At 39.0% G+C, this 16027-nt stretch overlaps 1 protein-coding gene across 3 annotated transcripts in view; it reads right to left on the minus strand.

Annotated features, from left to right (window-relative positions):
• The window catches only part of GRM1 (glutamate metabotropic receptor 1), a 438705-nt gene that overhangs the window by 56055 nt on the left and 366623 nt on the right, over nt 1-16027 (minus strand). The gene's annotated exons all lie outside the window — the stretch shown is intronic.

Here is a 16027-nt window from a genome sequence, read left to right on the forward strand (position 1 = left end):
TCCCCAGAAAAATAAAAAGAAGTTTTTCTTCTCTGAAAGAGCAATGTTTAACCACAAAAGTTCTTATGTAATATTTTCTCATTAATTCGTAAAATCTGAGGAATTATGGAATTTTATAATTATGAAAGTCTGAGCAACTTTATATACATAAAAACAGAAGGATGGCTAAGAAAGTCAACCCTATTATTGGCCCTGTGACTTGCTCTGGTGAACTTAAAACATTATGTAACTTGTTGGAAGAAAAATTACTAGTCCAAAATTACTGAAGAATCATACATTATTGGAGTAGTTTAAACTTTCTCCCATTTTCAATCTGTTTGTTAAGCATATTTCGCTTGACCGGATACCAAAAAATGTCAAAACATTTAAAGTGATTTTCTTGTAAGCAGCATGTATTAGATCTTGTGTTCATCTCCAGTCTGAGAACTTTTGCCTTTTATTGAAGTGTTTCATACATTTACATTTAGTATAATCATTGGTGTGGTTGGAAATGAAAATTTAACCAGATGCTGGACATTGTGTACATAAGGTATAGTGTGCTGGATGTTTCTCCTTGAAGAAGTATTGGCCTTTGTTCCGGCAGGCAGCTGACTGCTTGTGAGCATTGTTTTTAATCTTTTAGGACAAGTCTAGAAGAGTCTCTACTCTAGGAATAACTAAGCCTCATTATTAAGGTGTGACCACCTGGGGTTTCTACTTAATTCCTTGTGTATTCAACAAGGTATCTCCACTCCGGCTTGTGGAAAATGAGACCATTCTTGGATCTGCGTAAGTTCAGGGTTTCCAGCTCCCCAGTAATTTTTTTTTTCACCTGAACTTTTTGAATTCTGCCCTATTCATGTGCAGACTTGTGTTCAGTCAAATGCTTAAGAGAACCTGTATGCTAACTTCTAGGACATTTTTTCTGAATAGTTCTATCCCTTACACTACACAACAAATTCTCACTGCCATGGCCTTCCTAAACTTTGATTTCTGTCTTCTTAAATTATCAAGATCACCAAGCTCTGTGTTCTCTTTCACTGAACAACAATAAGGAAATTGCCTCCAGGCAGAAAGCCTGAGTGATTTTAGGGTTCACCTTATTTATTTGCCTTCACTTCCCTGGAATCAAGGTCATGCACTGTTTTCCAATGTCTGAACACAGTAATTTCATATATTATGTCAAGTTTTGTAGTTGTTTACACCAAAAGGCAGTCTGGGCTCTGTTACGCTTTCATGGCTAGAAGCACAAGTTCTTCCCTAATACATTAAACATTATTAAATGTTTTCATATGCAAAATCAGAAATTAAATTTTAAACATTGCCATACCTTAAAATCATACAAACTTTAGACTTTGTGAAAATAAAAACTATCTTCTCACAGAGTAGGTCAAAATTTATACCCCTATCTTTGAATTACATATAAAATATCAAATGACAGTATATTTTCAGAAAATGTAAAAGGTTTTCTTTTTTTTCTTTTACTTTCAGATAACTTCAGAAAGTAAAATCAAATTAAGTCTTTTTTAAAAAACTCCCTGCAACCTCAAAATAAGCATGGGAAATTTACACTCCAGATAATAATTTTTTAAGTGATATGAGAAAAATTGAGTAAATGAATACTGCTTTCTTATTTTAATTGGCATAAAAGTACAGTAAAAGCCATCACAAAATACTGTATCTCCCATTAGTCAGCTTTGTCTCTTTCTCTTTACTATAAAAATAATGCTACTAATTCAACACATTTAAAAGGTGGTAATGCTGAACAAATTGATTTATGCAGGATGAATAGTGAGGGTAGATCCTGTGAGTAACTGGCACTTGGAAAGTATTTAAAATTAGGTTTTCTATGACTGAATAAATGATTAGCCTATCCCTTTAATAAATAATGAAAATGGAGCTGCTTAAATAGAGTTATATTTTATGACTCCTTCTTTATTCTGTCACCAAGTATGTGTACTTTTGGCATACACATCTATAATATCTGGTTTGTCTTTTTTTTTTTAGAGAGGGTGGGGAGGGTCAGAGGGAGAGAGAAAGAATCTTAAGCAGGCTCCATGCCCAGCGCAGAGCCCAGTGGGGGGCTCTTTCCCACAATCCTGAGATCATGATCTGAGCCAAAATCAAGAGTCAGATGCTTAACTGACTGAGCCACCCAGGAGGCCCTGACTTGTCTTTTCCATCTCTCAGTCACCCCTCTAGACTGCAGTTTTATTATTTTACACCTGAATTCTGGTCCTTGTCTCCTAATCATATAACATGCTCTAATTTCTTCTTGCGCTACAGTAACATGCATACAGCTGCCACGATCACCCAAATAGGCCATGGGCTCCTCAAGAGAAGGGACCAAGCTGACTTTCATCGTTTTCAGATCATAGTCATCAAAGGACAGATATGTACCAAAAACACACAGTAGGCAGCCAATGGATGGGTACTGAAAAAATCTTTTTTAAAAAACTACAATTAGGCCACTCAAAGAACTTTAGTGCCTCCCTGCTCCAATACCTTTGCAATATAAGCTCTTCAGTCAGGCATTCGCTTAGTCCCTGGTCCTTGTTTCTGCACCTTACTTTGTGTGTTATTAATTTCTTACATAAGTCTTCCAAATGAGGACAGAGCCTCTGTGCCAGCCAGCCCCTCATTGTGTCTTCATTAATGTCCACATAACTGTTTGTTTTATTTGTTTTGGAGGGAGGTTTCAAGTACAGTAGAGACATCATTGAATTTGTGTTTCATCTGACTTGCTTTCTATAAGGAGTATTCTGGCTGCTATTGGAGAACAGAGTTTATTTTTATTTGTTTATTTATTTTTTTGGAGAACGGAGTTTAAAGAGAGAGAGAGAGAAAAGAAAGAATGTGTGTGTGTGCATTTTATATGTGTGTGTTTTAATCCATGGTCCTCACATGGAACCATATAGTAAACAAATAAATATGTTTTAATGAAAGAATGACTATTACCTTCCATTTAGAATGTCATCTTTTCTCCATCAGTCCATCTGTGTCACTACTTTCAAGGGCAGATACATCACAAGCTCCAGACAGTATTTCTGAAGCAGTAAATGCTTTCAAACATTGCCTTACTTATAATTCTCTAGTAGCTAAAATACAGTTGGTCTTTTATTACTACAAGCTAGATTTTGTCCTCTAATTTTTTCATATCCATATAATAGATATGTTTCTTTCAGATACAGTTTTTTAAAATTCTTGTTATTGTCTCTAATTTATATCCAAATCTTCCCAATAGCATATTATTGATTATTTTTATATTTTCTGTATTTTTATATGAGTCATGCTTACTGATATTTCTTTTGTATGTATAGTGGCCCCTCCTGATCTATGGTCAGTCTTTGTCCAGAAGCATATGATCCTCCTGACATATTATCAGGAGATCAATAGTAGCCTGACACTACATCACGGTGCCTACCTACATCATTCACCTCACTTTATCTCATCACATAGGCATTTTATCATCACACATCATCACAGGAAGAAGGGTGAATACAGTATAATAAGATATTTTGAAAGAGAGAGAGAGACCACATTCACATAACTTTTATTACAGGATATTGTTATAATTATTACATGTCATTATTAGTTACTGTTGTTAATCTCTTACTGTACCTAATTTATAAATCGAACTTTATCATAGTTATGTTAATCTAGGAGAAAACATAGTATATATCAGGTTTGATACTATCTGTGGTTTTAGGAGGAGGGTGTCTTGGAACATATCCTCAAGTAAGAGGGGACTACTATTGTATATATTCAATAACTGAATAAAGGATTTTTTCACTTTTGTCACAAGCAAACACTTTTTATGATAGCTCTGAGTCACAATAACAGTTTTGATATTGTACTGAAACTGCCCTTGAAGGACAAGGCTTACTAAGGCCCAGAACCTGCTTTGATTCTTGTTATGTCCTGTGTACACGGTGCTGTTTATTGTTAGTGAGACCAGGTGAGCTGCTGGTACACACAATGCCATGATTCAATTACACAGACCCTGTAGGAATCTTAAAGTATTTATGCAAGGAAATCAAGTGTTCGTTTTGTGACTAAGTTTCTGAAGTAACCTGAAATGGATTTTTTAAATTAAGGTTTTATTTAGAAAAAGAATATGGGCACCTGGGTGGCTCAGTTGGTTAAGTGTCTGACTTGATTTCTGCTCAGGTCTTGATCTCAGGGTTGTGAGACAGAGCCCCTTGTCAGGCTCCAGACTCCATGGGGAGTCTTCTTGAGATTCTCTCCCGCTGCCCCTCCCTCTGCTTCTCCCCTAACATGCATGCATGCTCTCTCTCAAATAAATAAATCTTAAAAAAAAAAGAATGAAAGAAAATAAATAGCACCAAGAGAATATAATGAAGGAAAGGTAACTGTGAATCAGAGGAAACAGAGAAAATTTTCTTCAGAAAAGAAACATCTGAAAGACTAAACAGAATAAAGAAACAGAGTCTACTCTAATTAGGACTGTTGGAGAATCAGCTGCATGAGAGAAGAGTTAGCGCTGCCCTCCTCTGTTCCTACCATGTCCTGTAGGAGAGCTGGGGCAACAGTCAACTTGAATACGGATGTTTTTCTCCCACTGCACTGAGTTCCTCAAAGGAAGGGGCCATGTTTAAGTTTCCTTTGCATTCCCGGCACTAGTGAAGTACGGAAGCTGAAGGGACTCCATTTCAGAAAAACTCCATCTCTGCTGATTTTTTCTGGGCCTCTTTTACTCATGTTCCATATTTTGCCTCTAAATAACCGAAGCTCTGTTCTCATTTCAAGGGGGAAATAAGAAAGTTAATCATTCTCTGAATTTTGTTCTAGGCCCCAAATCCCCAATAACAACTAAGAAAAGCCAGATCCCAAACATGTTCCAGGACATTCGCTTCAAACAAACCTCGGCTGATACTGGCATCAATAGTTTTAGCTTCGCTAATTTATGGAATAACACCTGTTGTTCACCTGACACTCACCTCGATTTGACCCTACCCTGGATTTCTGAAGAAACATGTACCCTAGATCCTTTTCTAATATAAACCCCTAGCCCCAAACAATGACAAGACTCATTCTCCCTTCCTTTCCGAGTCTCCCAGATACTCTGCTATTCTCTGTCACTCACGCTATTCAATAAACTCTTCTTCCACTTTCTCTGGCTCCTGGTTTGTTTTGTTTTGTTTTTTTTCATGTTTGATTTCTATCCTGCGCCAAGCCAAGGGCCCTCTTAGCTGGTCTTGTGGGACCCTCCTCTGGATCCTCAGACCCAACCTGCCTATATCACTAGCCTGGTTCTTGGCACATATTAATTACTCAATAACATAGATGGAAGAAAAGAGGAAAATAATATAGACTATGACATAAACAGAAGCAATGGAAATGAATTCAAAGAGAATGAAAAATAAGAGTAAAATGGAGAAAACCTTACAAAAACTAAATAAAAAATACCAATGAAAAAAAACCCCACATTATAATTTATTATAAGGAAAATGTAATAAAAATGGTATAGGAATATAAAATCATCACAAGAGCAGACATATATTGAACCAGGCTATGTGCTAGGACCTCTGTACAGAATTACACTAACCCTTCACAACTGCTCCAGGGGATGGAGTTAATTATGTGTGTTCTGCAGATGAGGAAGTCACTGCAGAAGGGATCCATCTCTTGTGCAAATCTCAGTAATGTTATCTTCAGTTATTTCCAAAAGCTAGGCTCTTCCCAGTATCACAGTGGCTGCCAGGGTAATGACATATTTTTCTGAGAACCAAAATTATATCTCAGAGGTTGGTAGACATATACTCAATTAATCAACCTTTGTTTAGTGGCCCAGTGAGCTAGACATGGTGCTATGCATGGGATAAATTTTCGAAAAACCCGATTGTTAAGGCTAAAGAGCTCAAAATCTATTGTAATGTGTTAGTGTAGCACCTAGGGGCCACATTTAAAGAGAGACTCTCCCTCAGGGTTGTGTAAGTATGCACCCTGCACTTGCACAACCTTGAGAGTGAGTGCCTCCTTAAATTCTTATACTTCAATAAATGTTTACTTACAAAAACAAATGGGCCCTGTTTCTGCCACTGTCACTGTCCAATATCATGTGATTAGCCCCAGTACCTATCAGGACTCATCCCCAAAAACTGGCAGGCTGGGTCTGAAGCTAGGGTGTTCGCCAAGAACTTCAGTAAACATGTGATCAGCATAGACTCTGGTCAACGTATGAGAGGCAAAGATGTAGGTATTACTCAAAGTGGCTGTGGATAAATTAATAATTCCAATGAATTTCTCATTATGAGTAGGGCGTGCAGAGTTTCCTCCTCAACCAGAGGGATTATAGTAATTTCATGTTTTCACATGTACAATAAGATACAAAAAAAAAGTATTTTATCTTCATTTTTTTTTAAAATTGTAGCCAATATGTTTTTAGTCACTGGAGCAGATCATATCATTGGTATGTAATCACAGCCTTCTCAGATAGAATTTTTTTATATATATATTCCCGTGGGCAATTTATATTCAGATCTTGCCATCCTGCAGTGGAATTTAGAAAGTATTATATAATGGACAAACCGTATCATCATTTCACTGGTTGCCAAAATGGCTACATTAACTATGAACAGTTTAAGTGGGTAGTTTGCTTTGATTCACAAGAGAAAGAGAAAGCAGAGGTGGATGGGACAGTTGTGGTTGATGATGTTATTGCTAACTTCTTAGCTCGGCTCACGGTTGTATGAGAAAAATCTTATTCTGAGAAAACACAAGCTGACGTATTAAGGTATGGAGTTTCATATTTGTACCTCACTTTCAAATGCCTCAGGGAGAACATAGTGGAAAGAAAAAGAGATGAGGGTAAAGAAATTAAGAGAAGGGTGAGGGGAGAGAAAATACAGTGAAGGATTCATAGTTACTGAATGTAGTTGGTGGCTGTATGAGTGGTCAATTTAATGTGTTTTTTCATGTTTGAAAGTGAGGAACAAATGAGGGAAGTATTAACTAGATCAAAATTATGAGCAAATAGGGAGAAAGTTGAACAAAAATAAACATACTCATTAGAGATATGGGAAGTATCCAAAGAGAATTCACAGTTAGTAGGCATGAGATAACTTCAAAAAATCTCTGAAAGCTCCAAGCAGATATACAGAATTACATCCAGAGTGGGTGGTGGGGTTAGGCCATGACACACCCGTGCAAGCCACGTAGTGACCAGAGAGTAATGACTGTTTGCACCGTGGGAACATTTGCTCGAGGTAGATGTCAGTCTAAAATGATTCTCTTGCCACAAAATTCAAGACAAAATTCCTCTTCCTACTGCCATGGAGGGAAGACAGCATACTCAAGCAATTTCAAAGCACATGCACAGGAGGAGAATGAAACTATTCCAAATGCTATGGCCTAGGATATAAAAACAAAAATAGCTACAAGTATGAAGAAGTACAGCTACAATATGACACACTTTGAACTCTGAATTTTGAAGCAAATGCAGATGGAAAAACTGAACATAAAATAATTTGTCCTGCAAGATCCATAACGTAACCCAGAAGAAAAGCAGCAGGTGAGCTGATTCAATGTGAGGGAGGGAAGAGTGCAAGAGGGTGCATCATATGAGCTCTTCCCACCCCACTGCCTGAACCTCTGAATCCCACGTATTGGGATCAAAGGGATAGTAGTATCTCATCAGGTGGTGAATTACAAGGAAATGATGTTATAGCCTCTCTTTGGTTATTTTACATTTTGATGAAAGTTTTGCAGTGTTTTCATCATTTCAAAAATAAATGGAATGATAACACTTTTCAAAGTTCATCTATCTGATTTCACATAAAACAATGTTTCATATTCTATCACATTATCAAAGTTGTTTTTCTCCCTGAGGACATTTATTTTTTTCCCTTTAAATTTTTTTATTGTAATGTTAATCACCATACACTACATCATTAGTTTTTGATGTGGTGTTCCATGATTCATTGTTTGTGCATAACACCAAGTGCCCCATGCAGAACGTGCCCTCTTTAATACCCATCACCAGGCTAACCCATCCCCCCACCCCCCCTCCCCTCTAGAACCCTCAGTTTGTTTTTCAGAGTCCATAGTCTCTCATGGTTCATATCCCCCTCCGATTTCTCCCCCTTCATTCTTCCCCTCCTGCTATCTTCTTTTTTTTCTTAACATATATTGCATTATTTGTTTCAGAGGTACAGATCTGTGATTCAACAGTCTTGCACAATTCACAGCGCTCACCATAGCACATACCCTCCCCAGTGTCTATCACCCAGCCACCCCATCCCTCCCACCCCACCCCCACTCCGCAAACCTCAGTTTGTTTCCTGAGATTAAGAATTCCTCATATCAGTGAGGTCAGATGATAATGTCTTTCTCTGATTGACTTATTTCGCTCAGCATAACACCCTCCAGTTCCATCCACGTCGTTGCAAATGGCAAGATCTCATTCCTTTTGATGGCTGCATAATATTCCATTGTGTATATATACCACCTCTTCTTTATCCATTCATCTGTCGATGGACATCTTGGCTCTTTCCACAGTTTGGCTATTGTGGACATTGCTGTTATAAACATCGGGGTGCACGTACCCCTTCGGATCCCTACATTTGTATCTTTGGGGTAAATACCCCGTAGTGCAATTGCTGGATCGTATGGTAGCTCTATTTTCAACGTTTTGAGGAACCTCCATACTGTTTTCCAGAGGGGTTGCACCAGCTTGCATTCCCACCAACAGTGTGGGAGCGTTCCCCTTTCTCCGCATCCCCACCAACATCTGTCGTTTCCTGACTTGTTCATTTTAGCCATTCTGATGGGTGTGAAGTGGTATCTCATTGAGGTTTTGATTTGGATTTCCCTGATGCCGAGCGATGTTGAGCACTTTTTCACGTGTCTGTTGACCATTTGGATGTCTTCTTTGGAAAAATGTCTGTTCATGTCTTCTCATTTCTTGATTGGATTATTTGTTCTTTGGGTGTTGAGTTTGATAAGTTCTTTATAGATTTTGGATACAAGCCCTTTATCTGATATGTTATTTGCAAATATCTTCTCCTATTATGTCGGTTGTCTTTTGGTTTTGTGGACTATTTCTTTTGCTGTGCAAAAGCTTTTTATCTTGATGAAATCCCAATAGTTCATTTTTGCCCTTGCTTCCCTTGCCTTTGGTGATGTTTCTAGGAAGAAGTTGCTGCAGCTGAGGTCGAAGAGGTTGCTGCCTGTGTTCTCCTTTAGGATTTTGATGGACTCCTGTCTCACGTTTAGGTCTTTCAACCATTTGGAGTCTATTTTTGTATGTGGTGTAAGGAAATGGTCCAGTTTCATTCTTCTGCATGTGGCTGTCCAATTTTCCCAACACCATTTGTTGAAGAGACGGTCTTTTTGCCATTGGACATTCTTTCCTGCTTTGTCAAAGATTAGTTGACCATAGAGTTGAGGGTCCATTTCTGGGCTCTCTATTCTGTTCCATTGATCTATGTGTCTGTTTTTGTGCCAGTATCATACTGTCTTGATGATGACAGCTTTGTAATAGAGCTGGAAGTCCGGAATTGTGATGCCACCAGCTTTGCTTTTCTTTTTCAACATTCCTCTGGCTATTCGGGGTCTTTTCTGGTTCCATACAAATTTTAGGATGATTTGTTCCATTTCTTTGAAAATAGTGGATGGTATTTTGATGGGGATTGCATTGAATGAGTAGATTGCTCTAGGTAGCATTGACATCTTCACAATGTCGGTTCTTCCAATCCATGAGCATGGAACGTTTTTCCATTTCTTTGTGTCTTCCTCAATTTCTTTCATGAGTATTTTATAGTTTTCTGAGTACAGATTCTTTGCCTCTTTGGTTAGACTTACTCCTGGGTATCTTATGGTTTTGGGTGCAATTGTAAATGGGATTGACTCCTTAATTTCTCTCTCTTCTGTCTTGTTGTTGGTGTATAGGAATGCCACTGATTTCTGTGCATTGATTTTATATCCTGCCACTTTACTGAATTCCTGTACGAGTTCTAGCAGTTTTGGGGTGGAGTCTTTTGGGTTTTCCACATAAAGTATCATATCATCTGCAAACAGTGAGAGTTTGACTTCTTCCTTGCCGATCTGGATGCCTTTGATTTCTTTTTGTTGTCTGATTGCTGTGGCTAGGACTTCTAATACTATGTTGAATAGCAGTGGTGATAGTGGACATCCCTGCCACATTCCTGACCTCAGGGGGAAAGCTCTCAGTTTTTCCCCATTGAGAAGGATATTCGCTGTAGGTTTTTCATAGATGGCTTTTATGATATTGAGGTATATACCCTCTATCCCTATACTCTGAAGAGTTTTGATCAAGAAAGGATGCTGTACTTTGTCCAATGGTTTTTTCTGCATCCATTGAGAGGATCATATGATTCTTGTTCTTTCTTTTGTTAATGTATTGTATCACGTTGATTGATTTGCGGATGTTGAACCAACCTTGCAGCCCAGGGATAAATCCCACTTGGTCGTGGTGAATAATCCTTTTAATGTACTGTTGGATCCTATTGGCTAGTATTTTGGTGAGAATTTTTGCATCCATGTTCATCAAGGATATTGGTCTGAATTCTCCTTTTTGATGGGGTCTTTGTCTGGTTTGGGGAATCAAGGTAATGGTGGCCTCATAAAACGAGTTTGGAAGTTTTCCTTCCATTTCTATTTTTTGGAACAGTTTCAGGAGAATAGGTATTAATTCTTCTTTAAATGTCTGGTAGAATTCTCCTGGGAAGCCATCTGGCCCTGGGCTTTTGTTAGTTGGGAGATTTTTGATGACTGCTTCAATTTCCTTAGTGGTTATAGGTCTGTTCAGGTTTTCTATTTCTTCCTGGTTCAGTTTTGGTAGTTGATACATCTCTAGGAATGCATCCACTTCCTCTAGGTTATCTAATTTGCTGGCATATAGTTGCTTATAATATGTTCTTATAATTGTATTTCTTTGGTGGTGGTTGTGATCGCTTCTCTTTCATTCATGATTTTGTTGATTTGGGTCATTTGTCTTTTCTTTTTGATAAATCTGGCCAGGGGTTTAACAATCTTGTTAATTCTTTCAAAGAACCAGCTCCTAGTTTCGTTGATCGGTTCTACTGTTCTTTTGGTTTCTATTTCATTGATTTCTGCTCTGATCTTTATTATTTCTCTTCTCCTGCTGGGTTTAGGCTTTATTTGCTGTTTTTTCTCCAGCTCCTTTAGGTGTAGGGTTAGGTTGTGTATTTGAGACCTTTCTTGTTTCTTGAGAAAGGCTTGTATTGTTATATACTTTGCTCTTAGGACTGCCTTTGCTGTATCCCAAAGATTTTGAAGAGTTGTGTTTTCATTTTCATTGGCTTCCATGAATTTTTTTAATTTTTCTTTAATGTCCTGGTTGACCCATTCATTCTTTAGTAGGATGCTCTTTGGCCTCCATGTATTTGAGTTCTTTCCGACTTTCCTCTTGTGATTCAGTTCTAGTTTCAAAGCATTGTGGTCTGAAAATATGCATGGAATAATCCCAATCTTTTGGTACCGGTTGAGACCTGATTTGTGATCTAGGATGTGATCTATTCTGGAGAATGTTCCATGGGCACTAGAGAAGATTGTGTATTTTGTTGCTTTGGGAGGGAATGTTCTGAATATGTCTATGAAGTCCATTTGGTCCAGTGTGTCATTTAAAGTCTTTACTTCCTTGTTGATCTTTTGCTTAGATGATCTGTCCATTTCAGTCAGGGGGGTTGTTAAAGTCCCCCACTATTATTGTATTGTTGTCAATGTGTTTCTTTGCTTTTGTTATTAATTGCCTTATATAACTGGCTGCTCTCATGTTAGGGGCCAGATATTTACAATTGTTAGATCTTCTTGTTGGATAGACCCTTTAAGTAGGATATAGTGTCCTTCCTCATCTCTTATTACAGTCTTTGTTTTAAAATCTCATTTGTCTGATATAAGGATTGCCACCCCAGCTTTCTTTTGGTGTCCAGTAGCATGGTAAATGGTTTTCTACCCCCTCACTTTCAATGTGGGGGTGTCTTTGGGTCTAAAATGAGTCTCTTGCTGACAGCATATCGATGGGTCTTATTATTTTATCCAATCTGATAGCCTGTGTCTTTTGATTGGGGCATTTAGCCCATTTACTTTCAGGGTAACTATTGAAAGATATGAATTTATTGCCTGCAAGGTGACTATTACTGTATTTTGTCTGTGTTCCTTTCTGGCCTATGCTGCTTCTAGGCTCTCTCTTTGCTTAGAGGACCCTTTCCAATATTTCCTGGAGGGCTGGTTTCGTGTTTGCAAATTCCTTTAGTTTTTGTTTGTCCTGGAAGCTTTTGATCTCTCCTTCTATTTTCGATGACAGCCTAGCTGGATATAGTATTCTTGGCTGCATATTTTTCTCATTTAGTGCTCTGACTATATCATGCCAGTCCTTTCTGGCCTGCCAGGTCTCTGTGGATAGGTCTGTTGCCAATCTAATGTTTCTACCTTTATAGGCTACATATCTCTTCTCCCAAGCTGCTTTCAGGATTTTCTCTTTGTCTCTGAGACTTGTACGTTTTACTATTAGATGCCGGGGTGTTGACCTATTTTTATTGATTTCCAGAGGCGTTCTCTGTGCCTCTTGGATTTTGATGCCTGTTTCCTTCCCCACATTAGGGAAGTTCTCTGCTATAATTTGCTCCAATATACCTTCTGCCCCTCTCTCTCTTTCTTCTTCTTCTGGGATCCCAATTATTCTAATGTTGTTTCATCTTACCGTATTGCTTATCTCTCGAATTCTGCCCTCGTGATCCTGTAGTTGTTTATCTCTCTTTTTCTCAGTTTCTTTATTTTCCATCATTTGATCTTCTATATTGCTAATTCTCTCTTCTGCCTCATTTATCCTAGCAGTTAGTGCCCCCATTTTTGATTGCACCTCATTAATAGCCTTTGTGATTTTGACTTGGTTAGATTTTAGTTCTTTTATTTCTCCAGAAAGGGTTTCTTTAATAACTTCCATGCTTTTTTCAAGCCCAGCTAGTATCTTTAAAATCATGATTCTGAACGCTAGGTCCGACATTGTACTAATGTCCATATTGAGTAGGTCCCTGGCAGACGGTACTACCTCTTGTTCTTTTTTTTGAGGTGATTTTTTTCCATCTTGTCATTTTGTCCAGAGGAGAATAGATAGATGAATGAGAGAACAAAATGCTAACAGGGTAACAATGCCCCCAGAAAATATACTCTAAACAAATCAGAAAAGACCTGAAACCAGGGGAAAAGAAAGGGAAAGAAAGAAGAAAGAGAGAAAAAAAAGAAAAAGATAAAAACAAACAAAAACAGAACAAAACAAAAAAAAAAACAGAATATGATCAAATATGATCAGGCTGGTGCATAGATCAGTACCATACACTAGATTTTGGGTGTATTTTGGTCTGTTAGAAGAAGGTGCCTCCGAAAATTTTAAAGAAAGAAAGACTTATATATGTACAAAATGAGCGTTGATACGATGAAGGGATGGAATATGACTGTAAAGATGAAAATTATAAAAAATTTTATAAAAGGAATTGATAGGGTAAGAAGTTGTTTGAAAAAAGAAAGAGGAGGATTTAAAAAAAAAAGAAAAAAAAAGGGGGGAGAGAATGTGATCAGGCAGGAGACTAGAACAAAGTCATAGATTAGATCTTAGGGTGTATTTTGATGTGTTAGAGGAAACTGTATCTCAAAATTTTAAAGAGAGAACAACTTATATGTATATGACAAAAATAAGGGTAACTACTATGAAGGGATAGAGTATGACTCTAAAAATGAAAAATAAAAATGTTTTTTTAAAAAGGGGATTGATAAGATGTTGGATGAAAAAGGGAAAAAGAAAAATTAAAAAAAAAAGACAGTTAAAAAAATTAACTTTGAAAGACTAAAGAATCATGGTAAAAAAAGCCATGAATTCTATGTTCGGTATTCCCCTAGCCCTGGAGTTCTGCCGTTCTTATTGATTGGTAAACTTGGTCTTGGCGGGCTGTGCTTGCTGATCTTCTGGGGGAGGGGCCTGTTGCCGTGGTTCCCAAATGTCTTTGCTGGAGGGGGAATTGTCCTGCCCTTGCCAGGGGTGGGCTAAGTAATCTGCTGGGGTTTGCTCTCGGGAGCTTTTGTTCCCTGCAAGCTTTCTGTACAGCTTTGGAGGACGAGAGTGAAAATGGTGGCCTCCCAATCTCCGCCCTGGAGGAGCCGAGAACTCAGGGCCCTGCTCCTCAGTGTGCCCCCAGAGAAAAGCAGTCAATCACTACTGTCTCCCCGGCCTCCGTTCACACTCCGTGCTCACCCAGCCTGTGACCAAGCATTTCTATCTCTGGCCCCTGACCCCGTGCGGAGTCTCCAAACCCAGCAGATCCCTGCAGTGCGCTCCCGCGCCGCTCCTCCCAGGGGAGGAAGGGGCGTCTCCCCGGATCTGCCGCTTGTTGGCTCCCTGCTGGAGGAGCAGTGGCCCAAGTGTATCGCCCATCACAGTTTATGGCAACCCCGAGCTCAGAGCCTGCGCCTCGGCTCCGTCTCTGCCGCCGGCTTCCCCGCTCTGATACCCAGGAACTCTGCCACACCCCCGGTCTTTCTGTGACCCTTTCAGGGTCCTGAGACCACACTGTCCCACGAGGGTTCCACCCCCCACTTAGCCACTGGAGTGACATCCCTCCACGGAGCTGACTTGGAAACGTTCCAATTTTGTGCTCCACAGCTCTATCACTTGCCAGAAGCAGCCGACGGAGGCCCCCTCCCCCACCGTCTATCCTCCCAAATATCGCCTCAGATTCACTTCTCCGCATGTCCTACCTTCCAGAAAGTGGTCGCTTTTCTCTTCAGAGAGTTGTTGCTATTCTTTTCTTCGATCTCCTGTTGAGTTAGTAGGTGTTCAGAACGGTTTGATCCCTAACCAGCTGAATTCCTGAGACCAGACGAAATCCAGGTCTCCTACACCTCTGCCATCTTGCTCTGCACCCCTCTCCCTGAGGATATTTAATTGTGATATTGGCAGGTATGTTATAACCTCAAGTACAAACATTATGATGTGCCTACATTTTCTTTTCAACTTTGATACTGAATAGCATGGACTCAAGACACATCTATTTCCTGTAGTTATTTCTGCATAAAGTAATAGGAAGGATTGTTGGCAAATAATATATGTTCTATTATATAAAATTCATCCTTATCACATTTATTTTCTTATCATTTGGAAAGGTAGGGTAATACTAACTGCTTGACGATTTGGGCCAAAATCGGTATCCAGTCTTTCAGAGAGACAGCATCCCTTGCAGAATAATGCTGGGATTGGGCTAAGTAAGCAACTGTAAATATAGAGAGCAGGAAAATCTACAGAGGAAGAGGAAAATGATGCTAAAGAGGCTACGGAAAGAATGATTTAACAGCAGGCATTAAAGGGATGATATCCGGTTGCTAAAAATGACAAATATTCTGGAATGTGAGGCTCTCATCCCTAATCCCTGCAGAGTCTTGAAGTAAAAGATCTACAACAAAGTGGCTGCTTTTTAATCACTGGCCTATGCTGAAAGGTGATAGTGTCAATGTGAAAATTTATATTAGCAATCATATTTTTAAAAGAAGGATATTATTAGAAACTATAAGTTTTCTACATTGGCAACTTCTCTCAAGTAGCTATACTTAGCTACAGAAAAACCGAGAGACAAACGCCTCTAGCAGCATTATCTAATCATGCTTGTGGCATTATTAAATCTAAGGACACATAATTCCAATTAAAGGTCAATGTAAATGGTTTCTTTTTTTTTTTTAAAGATTTTATTTATTTGACAGAGAGAGACACAGTGAGAGAGGGAACACAAGCAGGGGGAGTGGGAGAGGGAGAAGCAGGCTTCCCGCGGAGCAGGGAGCCCGATATGGGGCTCGATCCCAGGACCTAGGGATCATGACCTGAGCAAAAGGCAGACGCTTAACAACTGAGCCACCCAGGTGCCCCATAAATGGTTTCTTAATAGACTGTCCTAGCATCCTTTCATCTTTGAAGACATCTTGGATCACAGTGAAAATGAACATGTCCCTTTTAGTTTGATACTCAACAAATCCGTGGTTTGGCCTCTTTGCTGATCTAACT

This window comes from Zalophus californianus, chromosome 7 (genome assembly GCF_009762305.2).
Source record: "Zalophus californianus isolate mZalCal1 chromosome 7, mZalCal1.pri.v2, whole genome shotgun sequence".
Taxonomy (NCBI): domain Eukaryota; kingdom Metazoa; phylum Chordata; class Mammalia; order Carnivora; family Otariidae; genus Zalophus; species Zalophus californianus.